An 11,581-nucleotide genomic window follows, 5' to 3' on the forward strand; every position below is an offset into this window, starting at 1 on the left:
GCAAAGTGGAATAAGAGAGGGATGATAATTGATACCATCCAAGACCCTCTTGTTTATTTTGTTGTTAGGGTTATATAGCACACAAATTATACCAATCCAGTAGACTCAACAGTGTGCCTTGCATTGCAATGGATGTAGGCTACAAATTGGTGAAGAAAGATCATACCAATGATCTTGCAAAACTACAGCTGCAACAGATTAATGAGAATCTAGCAGCAATTAGAAGAACCAAGGGAGCCCAATGTAAATTTGGTGTTATTTTGATATGTATATTCTTTTATGTTCAGAATTAATTTCCTTCTTTTAGTAAAGTGGCATGGAAAACTAATAGGTCTATTATTGCTCAAGTCAATGAATACATAGAGCAGATGGGGGCTAATTTTGAGACCTTAATGACTAGTTATTTTGAGGACTTTAAAAAGACAATGAAGCAAAGGCTAAGGATTCCAATGTCATTAGTGGAGAAACATGTAAATGATGTATATTTTCTTGTAGATATTGATTATACATACATTCAAGCTGCCATACCAAGAGTGAGATGGTTAAGACCTCTTGGTTATGAAATTGACATAGATGAAGCATTAGCAACAATAACTACATTATTGGCAGAGGAAATAGACAAGGATGCACCACATTTTGGGAGTTATGATGTGGTGAGATCAAAAGTGGATATGGACTTAAAGACTCCCTCCACTCTGAAAAAGAAGGATAAGTTTGTTAAGAAGCTAAAAGCTAAATTTGGGGAAGGCACTACAGAAGAAGCAGAATAAGAAGGTGAAGATGTCGAGGATGATGAAGAAGAACAAGATTAGGGGCCACTTGCCTTAACCCATGGTATGGGAGAGGATGTTGAAGAGGAGGAAGGTGCCAAGCAAGAAGCACCCAAGGCTAAGACAAAGAAAAGAAAAACTCAAAAACAGCCAGCTGCACAACCAAAGGGAAAGAAGAAACCAACTAAGCCAAGCCCAGCCAAGCCAACTACAAGGGCTGATACTAGGGCTACACCTCAAATAGAAAAAGAATAGGAGAAATAAAAGGCAACAGAATAAGGAGGACCTGTAAAGAAGAAGAGAAGAAGAAAGTATGTTGCACCTCTAGAATCAGACGAACAAAGGACAGAGTCTGATGAAGATCAATTCAGATTGGTAAGTCACTCTACTACATCTAAATTGGAAAGCATTTGTAATAATAATAGAGACAATGTTGATTTAACTAGTCTAAAGACCATAGATTCCAATAAGTTGTCAAAAGAACAACAAAACATAGTGGAAGAGTCCATCTACATTATGATGGCCAAGTTCAAGAGCACCCCACTTGAACTAGATTATTTAATGCCTAAAGAACTAAGCTCATTAGTTGAGAATAAATGGCATTACTGTCTCAAAATGGAGAAAGAAATAAGGGAGTCTACATTGGCTCATGTAATGCTAGACCTAACAAAAGGTCAAATAAAAAAGGCTAGCAAGAAGCATGGGAGCAAGTTTGCACCTAAATATAGAGCCTTCAAAATTTTGTAAAACCAAATAGAAGATGTCCAAAAGTTCAAACAAATGTGGAAATTAATAAATGATTTGACAACTGTGAAGGAAGGATAGGAAGACCTATTTGAGGGTAGAAATGATGGAGAAGAAGAAGAGAATGAGAATGAGGAAGAAAGAGAGAAAGAAAAAGAGACAGTGGAGAAGACACATGGTGAAGAGGCAATAGTTGAAGAGTAGTAGATTGAACAGAGTGTCCAAGACACCCAACTACCACCACCAAGTGCTCCACATACAACACCTGTAGAAATAATAATTATTAAGGATGTTCCTGACACTTCAGGTTAGAACATCAACCCTCTAACTAAAAATGATCTCAAAAAGATCCTTCACCAAACTACACTGCAATCACAACTTTGTAAAAATCTAGTTTTGTTGCGTGTGGATGAATTGCAGAAGGCTGTAGCAAAGATAAAAAGGGAGAAATAAAACATTCAAGTACCATCTATACAACCTCCCACAGTTATAGCAGGTCAACCCAAAGAGCAAGAAGAACAAGACAAAATTGCTAAGGTTGATAGTATAGTTACAGCCACAACAACTATCAAGGAGCTAGCAAAGGAACAAACAGGACAAGATGTTCCTACTGCACAAAGTCAAGGTGCGCCTCCTCAAATCATTATTATTGACCAAGGCAGTAGAGAAGAGGAGAAAGAAGAGGAGAAAACCCCTAAGGAGCAGTAGGCAATACAAACATTGGTGAAATTGCCTACCTTAGGGACCCCTACTAAGGAGCCGAGCATTGATGCAATACCATTGCATATTTCAGCACTAGGCTCAAGCTCCACCAAGATTGCAAGGGTACTTCACTATGGAGATCTTGTAATTGATGAAGAAATAGTCATACCTAGTTATGACTCAAGGACTATGAAGTTAGCACAAATAAATGAAGTGCAAGAGGCACTTGAGAGAAGAAAGAGACAAGAGATACTCAAAAATGAGTATAGACAGAAGAAAGCACTGGTGGAAATTAAAGACATATTTCTTGATGCTTTTAGCCTGCAAGTACGTGATGAAACCCAACCCATCATGGAGCAGTTGTCCAACATAGTGGACTAGGTACAGAATGAGGACCTTGACACTAATATTAAATTATTAGAATGGTCAGAAAAGAAATTTCAGATGAAAGTGAATGAGAAAATATCAAGTGAAATAACACTTTCCCAAGTAGAATTATCTAAGAAGATAGAAAAGGTGAAGAAAGTACTTGAGAATGTATTCTTATTGTACACCAAGTTGTGTGATTCATCTTATTTCAGACAAGAAACTAGCCAAATGATACTGAGCTTGGAACAAAATCTCAAGATTTCTAGCACTCAACTACCCAAAGATCTAGCTCAGAGTGAGAAGCATTTTGCGGCTACACTTCACACATAGAAAGAGTTGTTGTATTGACAATAGAAGAGGCCAATATCAAGGCCAAATTGATGCAGATTCAATCTTTCATTACCCCACATTTGGAAGTACTCCATAAGGAACAAGCCTATGGAACAAATTTTCTAAAGAAAGATCCTAATCTTTCTACTTTAGAAGGTCTTGTTCATCTTGCAGCAGAGAGAACCATCCAGCACAAATCATTGGAAATAGCATTGAACAATTGGGATGCTTCTTTCAGGATGATTATGGAGGTAAATAAAACATTTTTGGCAAAGTATTCTATTCATCCTTAGGACCCTTTGACATATGTGTCAAAAAGGGGGAGATATAGTGTGTAAATAGAAAGGGGGAGATATAATGTTTTGGGGGAGATGTGAATAAGAATGGGAGATAATACATTCTTAATAAAGAATATCCAAAAATAAAGAATATCCAAAGGGGGAGATATTCGCATTCAAATTTTGAGGAAGTAATAAAAACCAACAAGGATGCAAAACTACAAGATGTGAAAGGGAAACAGATACAGAGTACATGAAGCAGAAATAGGGTACAGACAAATACAAAGTACAAACAAGGCAAAGAGTATCAAATACATCAGCATGGGACACGTTCAACACAAGAATTTTGGTTATAGAAATGGAAATGGCACATAAGCTCAAAGGGAGTTACAAAATTTTGAGAACATGTAGTATACTCATAAAGATTAGATTCATAATATTTAGTTAAGTGTTTTTGCAACTCATGTCAAAGGGGGAGATTGTTAGTCTTAGATTGGTTTTGACATTTGAGTGTCAACACACTTAACTAAATTCTCAAGATAATGCTGAGTATAATACATAAACCAAGCTATAATGTATGCCAAGCTAGAGAATTCAATAGGTGTTGAGTGAACTTCAAGTGCCGAGCAATCTTTAGGTGTCGAGTGAAGTTCAAGTGCTGAGAAAAGTATAGATGTCGAGTCACTAGAGATGCCAAGTGAAACAGAATTACTACAGGAGCCGAGTGAGCCATTTTTCCTATATGTGTCGAGCATCAGCAACTAGTAAGCACTGAGTAACACAGAATCAACATATGAGTTTGTGCCTTCACTAACTCAAATGTAAACTATTTTTGGAGCCGACATAGGATGAATCTCGAAGGATCTTGAAGATAAGATCAAATCTTTTGCATTACCTATGTAATCATCATGCAACTAATAATAAAAATGGAGAAGGCATGCAACCAATGGGAAAAGTGCAAGAAATATGTGGGAAATGAAGATTTAATATTGACCGTAGATTCATACCTAATCCTAAGTCTTTGAAATCTTTAAAAGGAGGATGAAGCCTCATTATGCAAAGAGAGAAAATGTGTGAGAGAGAAGTGTATGGGTGAATTATAGCGAAGTGTAGAAGGGTAAAAAGACTTAGTGAAGAACAATGCATCATAGTAGACTCCAGTTGATCAAGAACAGAGTAAAAGAACCTCGAAGAGTGACATATCAGTTCAAGCAAGGATCAGATCAGTCAGAGTAGAACAAGGATATGTAATTAGCAATTGAGGATTGCAAGTTATTAGGTCAAAATCTTCTAACACTTTCTAGCAATTGTATTAGAAATGGAAATCCTATGGACTTAGGTTAGCTTAGCAGCCATTTGTAAATCCTTTAATAGGGTGACATTCCAAGTGAATGTACTAAAGTCCTTTAACCAGACCTACTTTTAGTAGGGTAGTGAAATCCTTTAACCAGGTCACTTTTAACAAGGTGTAAAGTCTTTAACAGGACATGCCTTTCATAGGGCAAACCATTGGAAGTGGTCAAACATTGTAACCTTGAAACAATTACACATTTTTGCAGTGATATTTTGTGGGTGTCATCCCCACCCCAATTTTACCTTCTCATTTTGAAGGGTTTTTGGGTTACCAAATTTATGTGTTATCTATTTTCATGCATGTCTTTTACTTTCATGTTTATTAGATGGATTAGATGTAGGAGAATAATATCAACTAAAGATTTTAAATGGTTAAAGTTGTTTACTTCTGATTCACCCCCCCACCCCGACCCCACTCTCAGAAGCAAATCTTCCCACTTGTTAATTCCAATAGTTTCAGCCTTGGATCTGCTATGATATCTTGGTTTAACAAGAAGCAATTTGTAGTTGCTTAGAGTTCCATAGAAGGTGAGTACATAGTCACCTCTTTGGGAGCTTGAGAAGCACAATGGTTAAGGACGTTTCTAGTTGGATTATTTGGGAAGTCCTTGAATCCCACAATTATACTTTGTGATAATCAAAACTACATTAAACTATCAGTAAATCCATTTTTTTCATAACATATCCAAGCACATAGAAATTTCCTACCATTACATTAGAGATATGGTAGAGAGGAATGCCGTCAAGTTGTTATATATCAACACTGACAGAGCAAAATGTTGACATATTTTACCAAACCTCCTGCAAAGATGAAAGTGGAGTACTTTAGAGGTAAACTTGGTTTGACTAATATGTAATTGTACGATTCTCAATCATGTTTATATATATATTCAATTATATTTTAAATGTGAAAAGAGTTACAATGTTGCATATGTGGATTATGTCATGAAAGGTGAGAATCTTTCATTTGATATATTTGTAAGGTCACTATCGTAAGGTGATGATCTTACTAATAGCTTGACCGATTATCATGATAAACTACATTAAGTTGTTCTCCCAGAGTGTGTCAGAAATCATGATACTAAATTTGTTGCTCTTGTGTTCTTGATCTATTATCATGATAGACTACATTGAATTGTTGTCTTGGAATGTGTTGGAGATAATGATAACTAACATATCATGATAGACTACATTAAGTTGATGTCCCAGAGTTTGTCGAAGATCATGATACTTGTCATGATTGAGACTACGTTGTTGTTCTTGAGATCAAGGTTGTTATCTAATACATATATTTAGTTATTGCAACAAAATGTGCCAGAAATCATATAACATATATCCCTCTAGGATATACTTGTTCATAAGCATCTCTATGTTGATGTTAGCACTCATATGTGACGAGATTGCTCAATTTAGATAATCATTTATTAGATGATCATATTGAATGGTTTAATTGATTTACTAGTATGCACATAGACTTGATTGCACATAATGATTTTGGCCACGCCCAATCGGGCCTTGTATTATGAAGTCATTATAGATCATGATATTGCCTTGTCTAATGATCATGCCTTATAAAATACTACAGATTGTGAACTTGTTATTGCTAACAAAATTATTTCCAAGAGTCCTAACTACATAAGGCCATGACCTTACATGACTCATACTACGTAAGGGTCATGATGACCCTACATAGTCATGACCTTTCCAATGATATGTGTGTTCATGTGCGTGTGAGTAAGTGTATGTGTGTGTGTATATGTATGTATATATGTGTATGTATATATGTATATGCATAAACATATATATATATACATACACATATATGTTTATATATATGTCCATATATGTATGTATGTATGTATGTATGTATATATGTATATATATGCATATATGTATGTATGTATGTATGTATGTATGTATGATAGAAAGGACATCAATAAAAGTAGAAATATCCTTCTTTGCTACATAAACTATATTCTCCATAAAGCAATGAATTTCGCATACTTGCAGATATAACATTGAACAATTGATGCAGGAGCATCCTGGGTTGCCTTGTAATCCTGCTCATTTTGTTCATTCTGGCAGTTATCACCAAGTTTGCAGTGTTAAGCAAGTTCAATATCAACCAAGTTTGCAATGTTAACCAAGTTCGATGTTAATCGAGTTTAGTGTTAACCAAGTTTGTAGTGTTAACCCAATTCCAGTGTTAACTGCATTGTTACAGTGTTAATCAAGTTTTCTTTCATATGTCAAATGAATCTTATATTTGTTGATGCTTAGTTCCCTCTTTGACCGAGTTTGTGTGTTATTGATTCTTAGTTTGAGCTGACTTATGTATTTAATTTGGATCGTTAATTTAACAGTAGGATCTAGTCTTGGGATGTGTGTAGACTATTTTAAGGTCAACCTTTCTATTATGTAATTATCTAGAATCTTCTATAAGCCATTTTGGCAAGTATAAGTAGGGGAATTTGGTTTGGGTTAGGTAGAACTTAGAGAGTTAAGAGAAAGTGTTTCTGGAAAAGCGATTTTGAAGCTAGATTGTGGATCTTCAAGCTATATTTTTTATCTGGTCGTGTTGGTTCCTGATTTAATAGAATTTGAATAACCAAGTATGCAAGGCAAAATTGCATCTATGGGCAGCTATCTCCAATACTGGACACAATTTACCAAGAACTTGGGCCAACTATAAGGCTACACTCCTACACTCAAACACACTGAAAGAAAGGTGTTAGAAACATTGAACACATCTTAGGCACCAAATGGACAACTGGATACATAGGCATTTAAAAGTGTTTATAGGGCTCACTTTTCTTAACAAGTGCTCAAAATTTGGGCTACAATTTTGAGCACCAACAGTGGCTTTGTCTGGGGATGCATGCCCCTTGTGGGCATGACAAGGATTTAGATCTCTGGGGGAAGTAGACCATTCTCGAAACAACAAAAACTTCTCTCGAACAACTTTATTGAAAGTAGGGAAACAACTAAAACTACTATATACACATGATGACCCCGAGCCACCAAAATTTAGCAAAATTGTTTACCTCTGTCATATACCTGATTTTCATTCCTTTCCTCATGAGGTAAACTAAAATTACTTCTCATATCAATTTCACCAATCAGATACACATCATAAAACGAATCACTTGGCAAAACAAAATATAAATCTTGACTTTCACAATGCATATAGAAACTTACTTCATCTTCAACCACTTGCTCATCATGAAAGTTCTGATCAGCATGCTAAAAAATATCAGACTGAAACTAAAAATCCTCTTCATTTAATGATTCATGCATACTGTCATTCTCGAATATGAAAGCTTCATATTCAACTTGGGGAAAGGGATCACACATACCTTCAAAATGTGTATCCTTTTGCATAACCGAATAGAAATCAAATGAACAACCTGACTGGTACTCACATATATCATCCATATCAAAATCTGAAACTAATCCATAATCTTCAAATGGTTCTTCACAATCAACAAACAGATTAGTCTTTACATCAGAGAGTTCATCATAAAACTCATTGCAAGGTGCATACTGATTTTCAAAAACAACTTCATCAAACACCTTGTCATCTATCTCATCAGATGCAACACAATCATCAATTTCACTATCAAGCTCGAAAGAAGAACATTCCGATCTCTTACAACAGTAAGACAAGGTATCATCATTAAACTCATTCTGAACTAAATCTGAAACTTCCATGTGCTCTTCAAACAGTGGGTTGAAAATTCCATGTAATGATCCCTTTTGAACATCTTGACAAAAAATGGGTTGATCGTCATCACAATCTTCATCATAGAAAGCATTAGTATACACTTTAAATTCACCACCCATTTGATCTTCACGGAAACTTTTAGCATGTGAAGAAAAATCAGAATCATCACCAATAGGTGCAGAAGCATTAGCCTTAGAATCATCTATCCACTGATTATCACTACATGTATCCTCAAGACATTCGTCAACACAACTAATCAATTCTTCATTATAAATAATCCTTTTATCCTCATATTATGTAGACAACTCTTCTTGATAACTTTCAACCTCAAACTGATTTGCACAATTCTGAACTAGAAATTCACTTTCAGATTTAAGAAAAGAACTCATACCTCTACTAGCATAAGAGTTACAACTTCCGTCATTGCTTTCTTCTTCCCAATTTTCATTTGATTCACATGAAGACAAAGATATACTATCACTGTCCTCTTCTTGACTTGAAAAATGATTCCGGTCATTGTCTTCACATGATGCTTCTTCACAATATGTCAGATCAGCAACTTCAACTTCATCACTTGATACATCACTTCCAGCTTCTTCATCCTCATACTGAGATGAATACCTTTCCTCTTCCCAATTCATTATGTTTTCAACATAATGCAAATCATCAATGGGAGAATGAATTACTGAACTTATATCTTGCATGCATAACTCATCAAGTGAATCAACTCTATCATTTGCTATTGTAATACCATAAACATGTGCATTCAATTTAGCATGAATGGAATCATTTCTTCTTTGCAACAAAGAAACCTCATCTACACATTTGTTTAATTTTGAAAATTCAACAAGATTTTTTGCAACAGTAGGGGTACTTTTTTGTTGATCTGAAATTAAATACTCTTTATGACATTGGTTTGTGCTTTGCACCTCATCTTGCCGGCAAACATTCCTAGAGAAGTGACTTCGGGTTAAGCCATATTTTATATTGTTTTCAATCTATATTGCCATCACGAATGCTTGATGCAAAGTCTTAGGTTCCTTATCTCTTAATAGGCAACTAATCTTTTTATCAAATGAAATGAGATAAACCACTAAACACACTTGATTGTCTGGCTTGTAACTTTCAAGAATTTCATTTAAAACCTTTGCAAATTTGATATTAAATTCAGGAACTAACTCACCATTCCTAATTTGAATTTTCAAAAACCTATCAAAATAATCAGAGATGATTACTCTTTTCCTGAATTGCTTCATGAAGGCTGATAGTAATTCATCCCAGGATGAAATTGAACATGCTGGTAAAAACGAAAACCAGTCCCTAACATCATTTTCTAAAGTCTGAACAAACAACTTCATCTGAACGTCTTCATGAGCAATTTCAAAATCACCAACCAAGTCATTGAATAACTGAACATGATGGTTAGCTGACCCTTCGTGGTTCCCACCAAACTTAGGCAAATACTTTTTGAGGTTATAAGGCATAGTATTCGAGAAACCATGAATACCATTAAAATTTAATGGCATATACTGCTTGGTAGAAATAGATCTAAAAATTTCACTAATAGGTTGCATACTAGATGAAATGAAACTTGACATTCTTCAAACCTAAGACTCATTCACCATTAAACACTTTTAGAATTCATAACTTGCAGCAGGTTTGGAAATATCTTCTACCAAATCAACTTCAAACATACTTTGAAATATGAAAATGCTTTCACTGAATTTACCTCTCACAAAGTATATTGAGATGCATTACACCATTCTCCTATTTAATGTCCCATTTGATGGAGAAATTTTTGTGAATCTTTACTTTCATGCAAATAAAATCACATGAGAATGGAAAATACCTTTTACTATGGATGCCTGCAACTACTTCAATGCTGCAAATAACAACAGATTTAGATCTTATCTGGATTTAGTAACACTTGCACTGCATCTCATCTAATTCTTTCACCCACTGTCAATAACTTGAAATGAATTCTTCAAATCTGTTATTCGACTATTGTTTCTTTCACAATACCTTCACATTCATGAAGCAATGGTACAGAGATTTGACTTTGAGTCGCCACTCACTTAGTGAGAAAAAATTTAGCAATTTGCAAAACAAAACAAACTGGTCCAGAATTTACAATTGGTATTTGAAAATATTATGCAACACATGGGAATTTCATACTCTTGACAACGTGAAAGAACCTTGACAACAACTCTAAAATCTGACAGCAACACATCAAAACTTCAAGTAACTTTGATAATACAAATTATTCAATCCAATCAAAATTTTGTTGTCAACGGATAAGGAAACTGGGGAACATGAAACTTCAATAGAGAAATGGAAAGCATCTCATAACCCTGTTGTTGTAACAAATTCTTTCTGCATAGATTCTTGATCTTTTCTTATGTGAATAGCAAAGTTGCCATTTTGTTGGCTCCCGATTTAACAGAATTTGAATAACCAAGTATGCAAGGCAAAATTGCATCTATGGGCAGCTATCTCCAATACTGGACACAATTTACCAAGAACTTGGGCCAATTATAAGGCTACACTCCTTCTACACTTCAAGCTCTGCAACACCTAGGTGGGTGAACCTCTTAGGATCCAATTATGTGACCAATGTAATGAGCATAACCAGAATCTAGGATAGTAGATGAAACCCCTAATTCTTCTATACTTAACCAATATTTCATAAGCATGAAATAGCTAATGACCCGACTCATGAAACTGGTAAGCTAAGTGAGGGTTAAGCTTTGAATAACTTTCAACATGAAAAGGGAAACGTTTGATTAATGATGTTGATACGACACAATCTCAAATATGCAGAAGTATAACAAGTGATCCTACAACTGATCAGTGCCTAATCCATTGGGCAATTCCATGAATTCAAAACATACATCTGTGACATCAGGACATATTTTGTATACCCAGACATCAGATCTATCTAATCACCTTATGATTCAGACATCAATGTTCATTCAGATCTCATTCTCACAAGATATCCTTCTCAAGTAACTAGTAACCTTGTTAAACATATCAAGCATTTACTTGGCCCTTTGGTCCAACAGAAAAATACATCAAACATACAACTTGAAGGGGATGCAAATGGATCTTAGATCTTTGTTACAAGGCCACATAAGACTTACAGATTGTTGAGATGGGAGACAAGAACCAAAGTGAAACTAGTGAAATTATTGCTCATATGTATTCATTTCCTTGAAACTATACAGTTAGATGCATAAAATTAAAACATGAAACAACCTAACAGCTCAGAACTATCTATATTATCTTTACACTTGTTCACATGAGAGAAATAT

This window comes from Cupressus sempervirens, chromosome 1 (genome assembly GCF_028749045.1).
Source record: "Cupressus sempervirens isolate cs-2001-9-10 chromosome 1, ASM2874904v1, whole genome shotgun sequence".
In the NCBI taxonomy this organism is placed as follows: domain Eukaryota; kingdom Viridiplantae; phylum Streptophyta; class Pinopsida; order Cupressales; family Cupressaceae; genus Cupressus; species Cupressus sempervirens.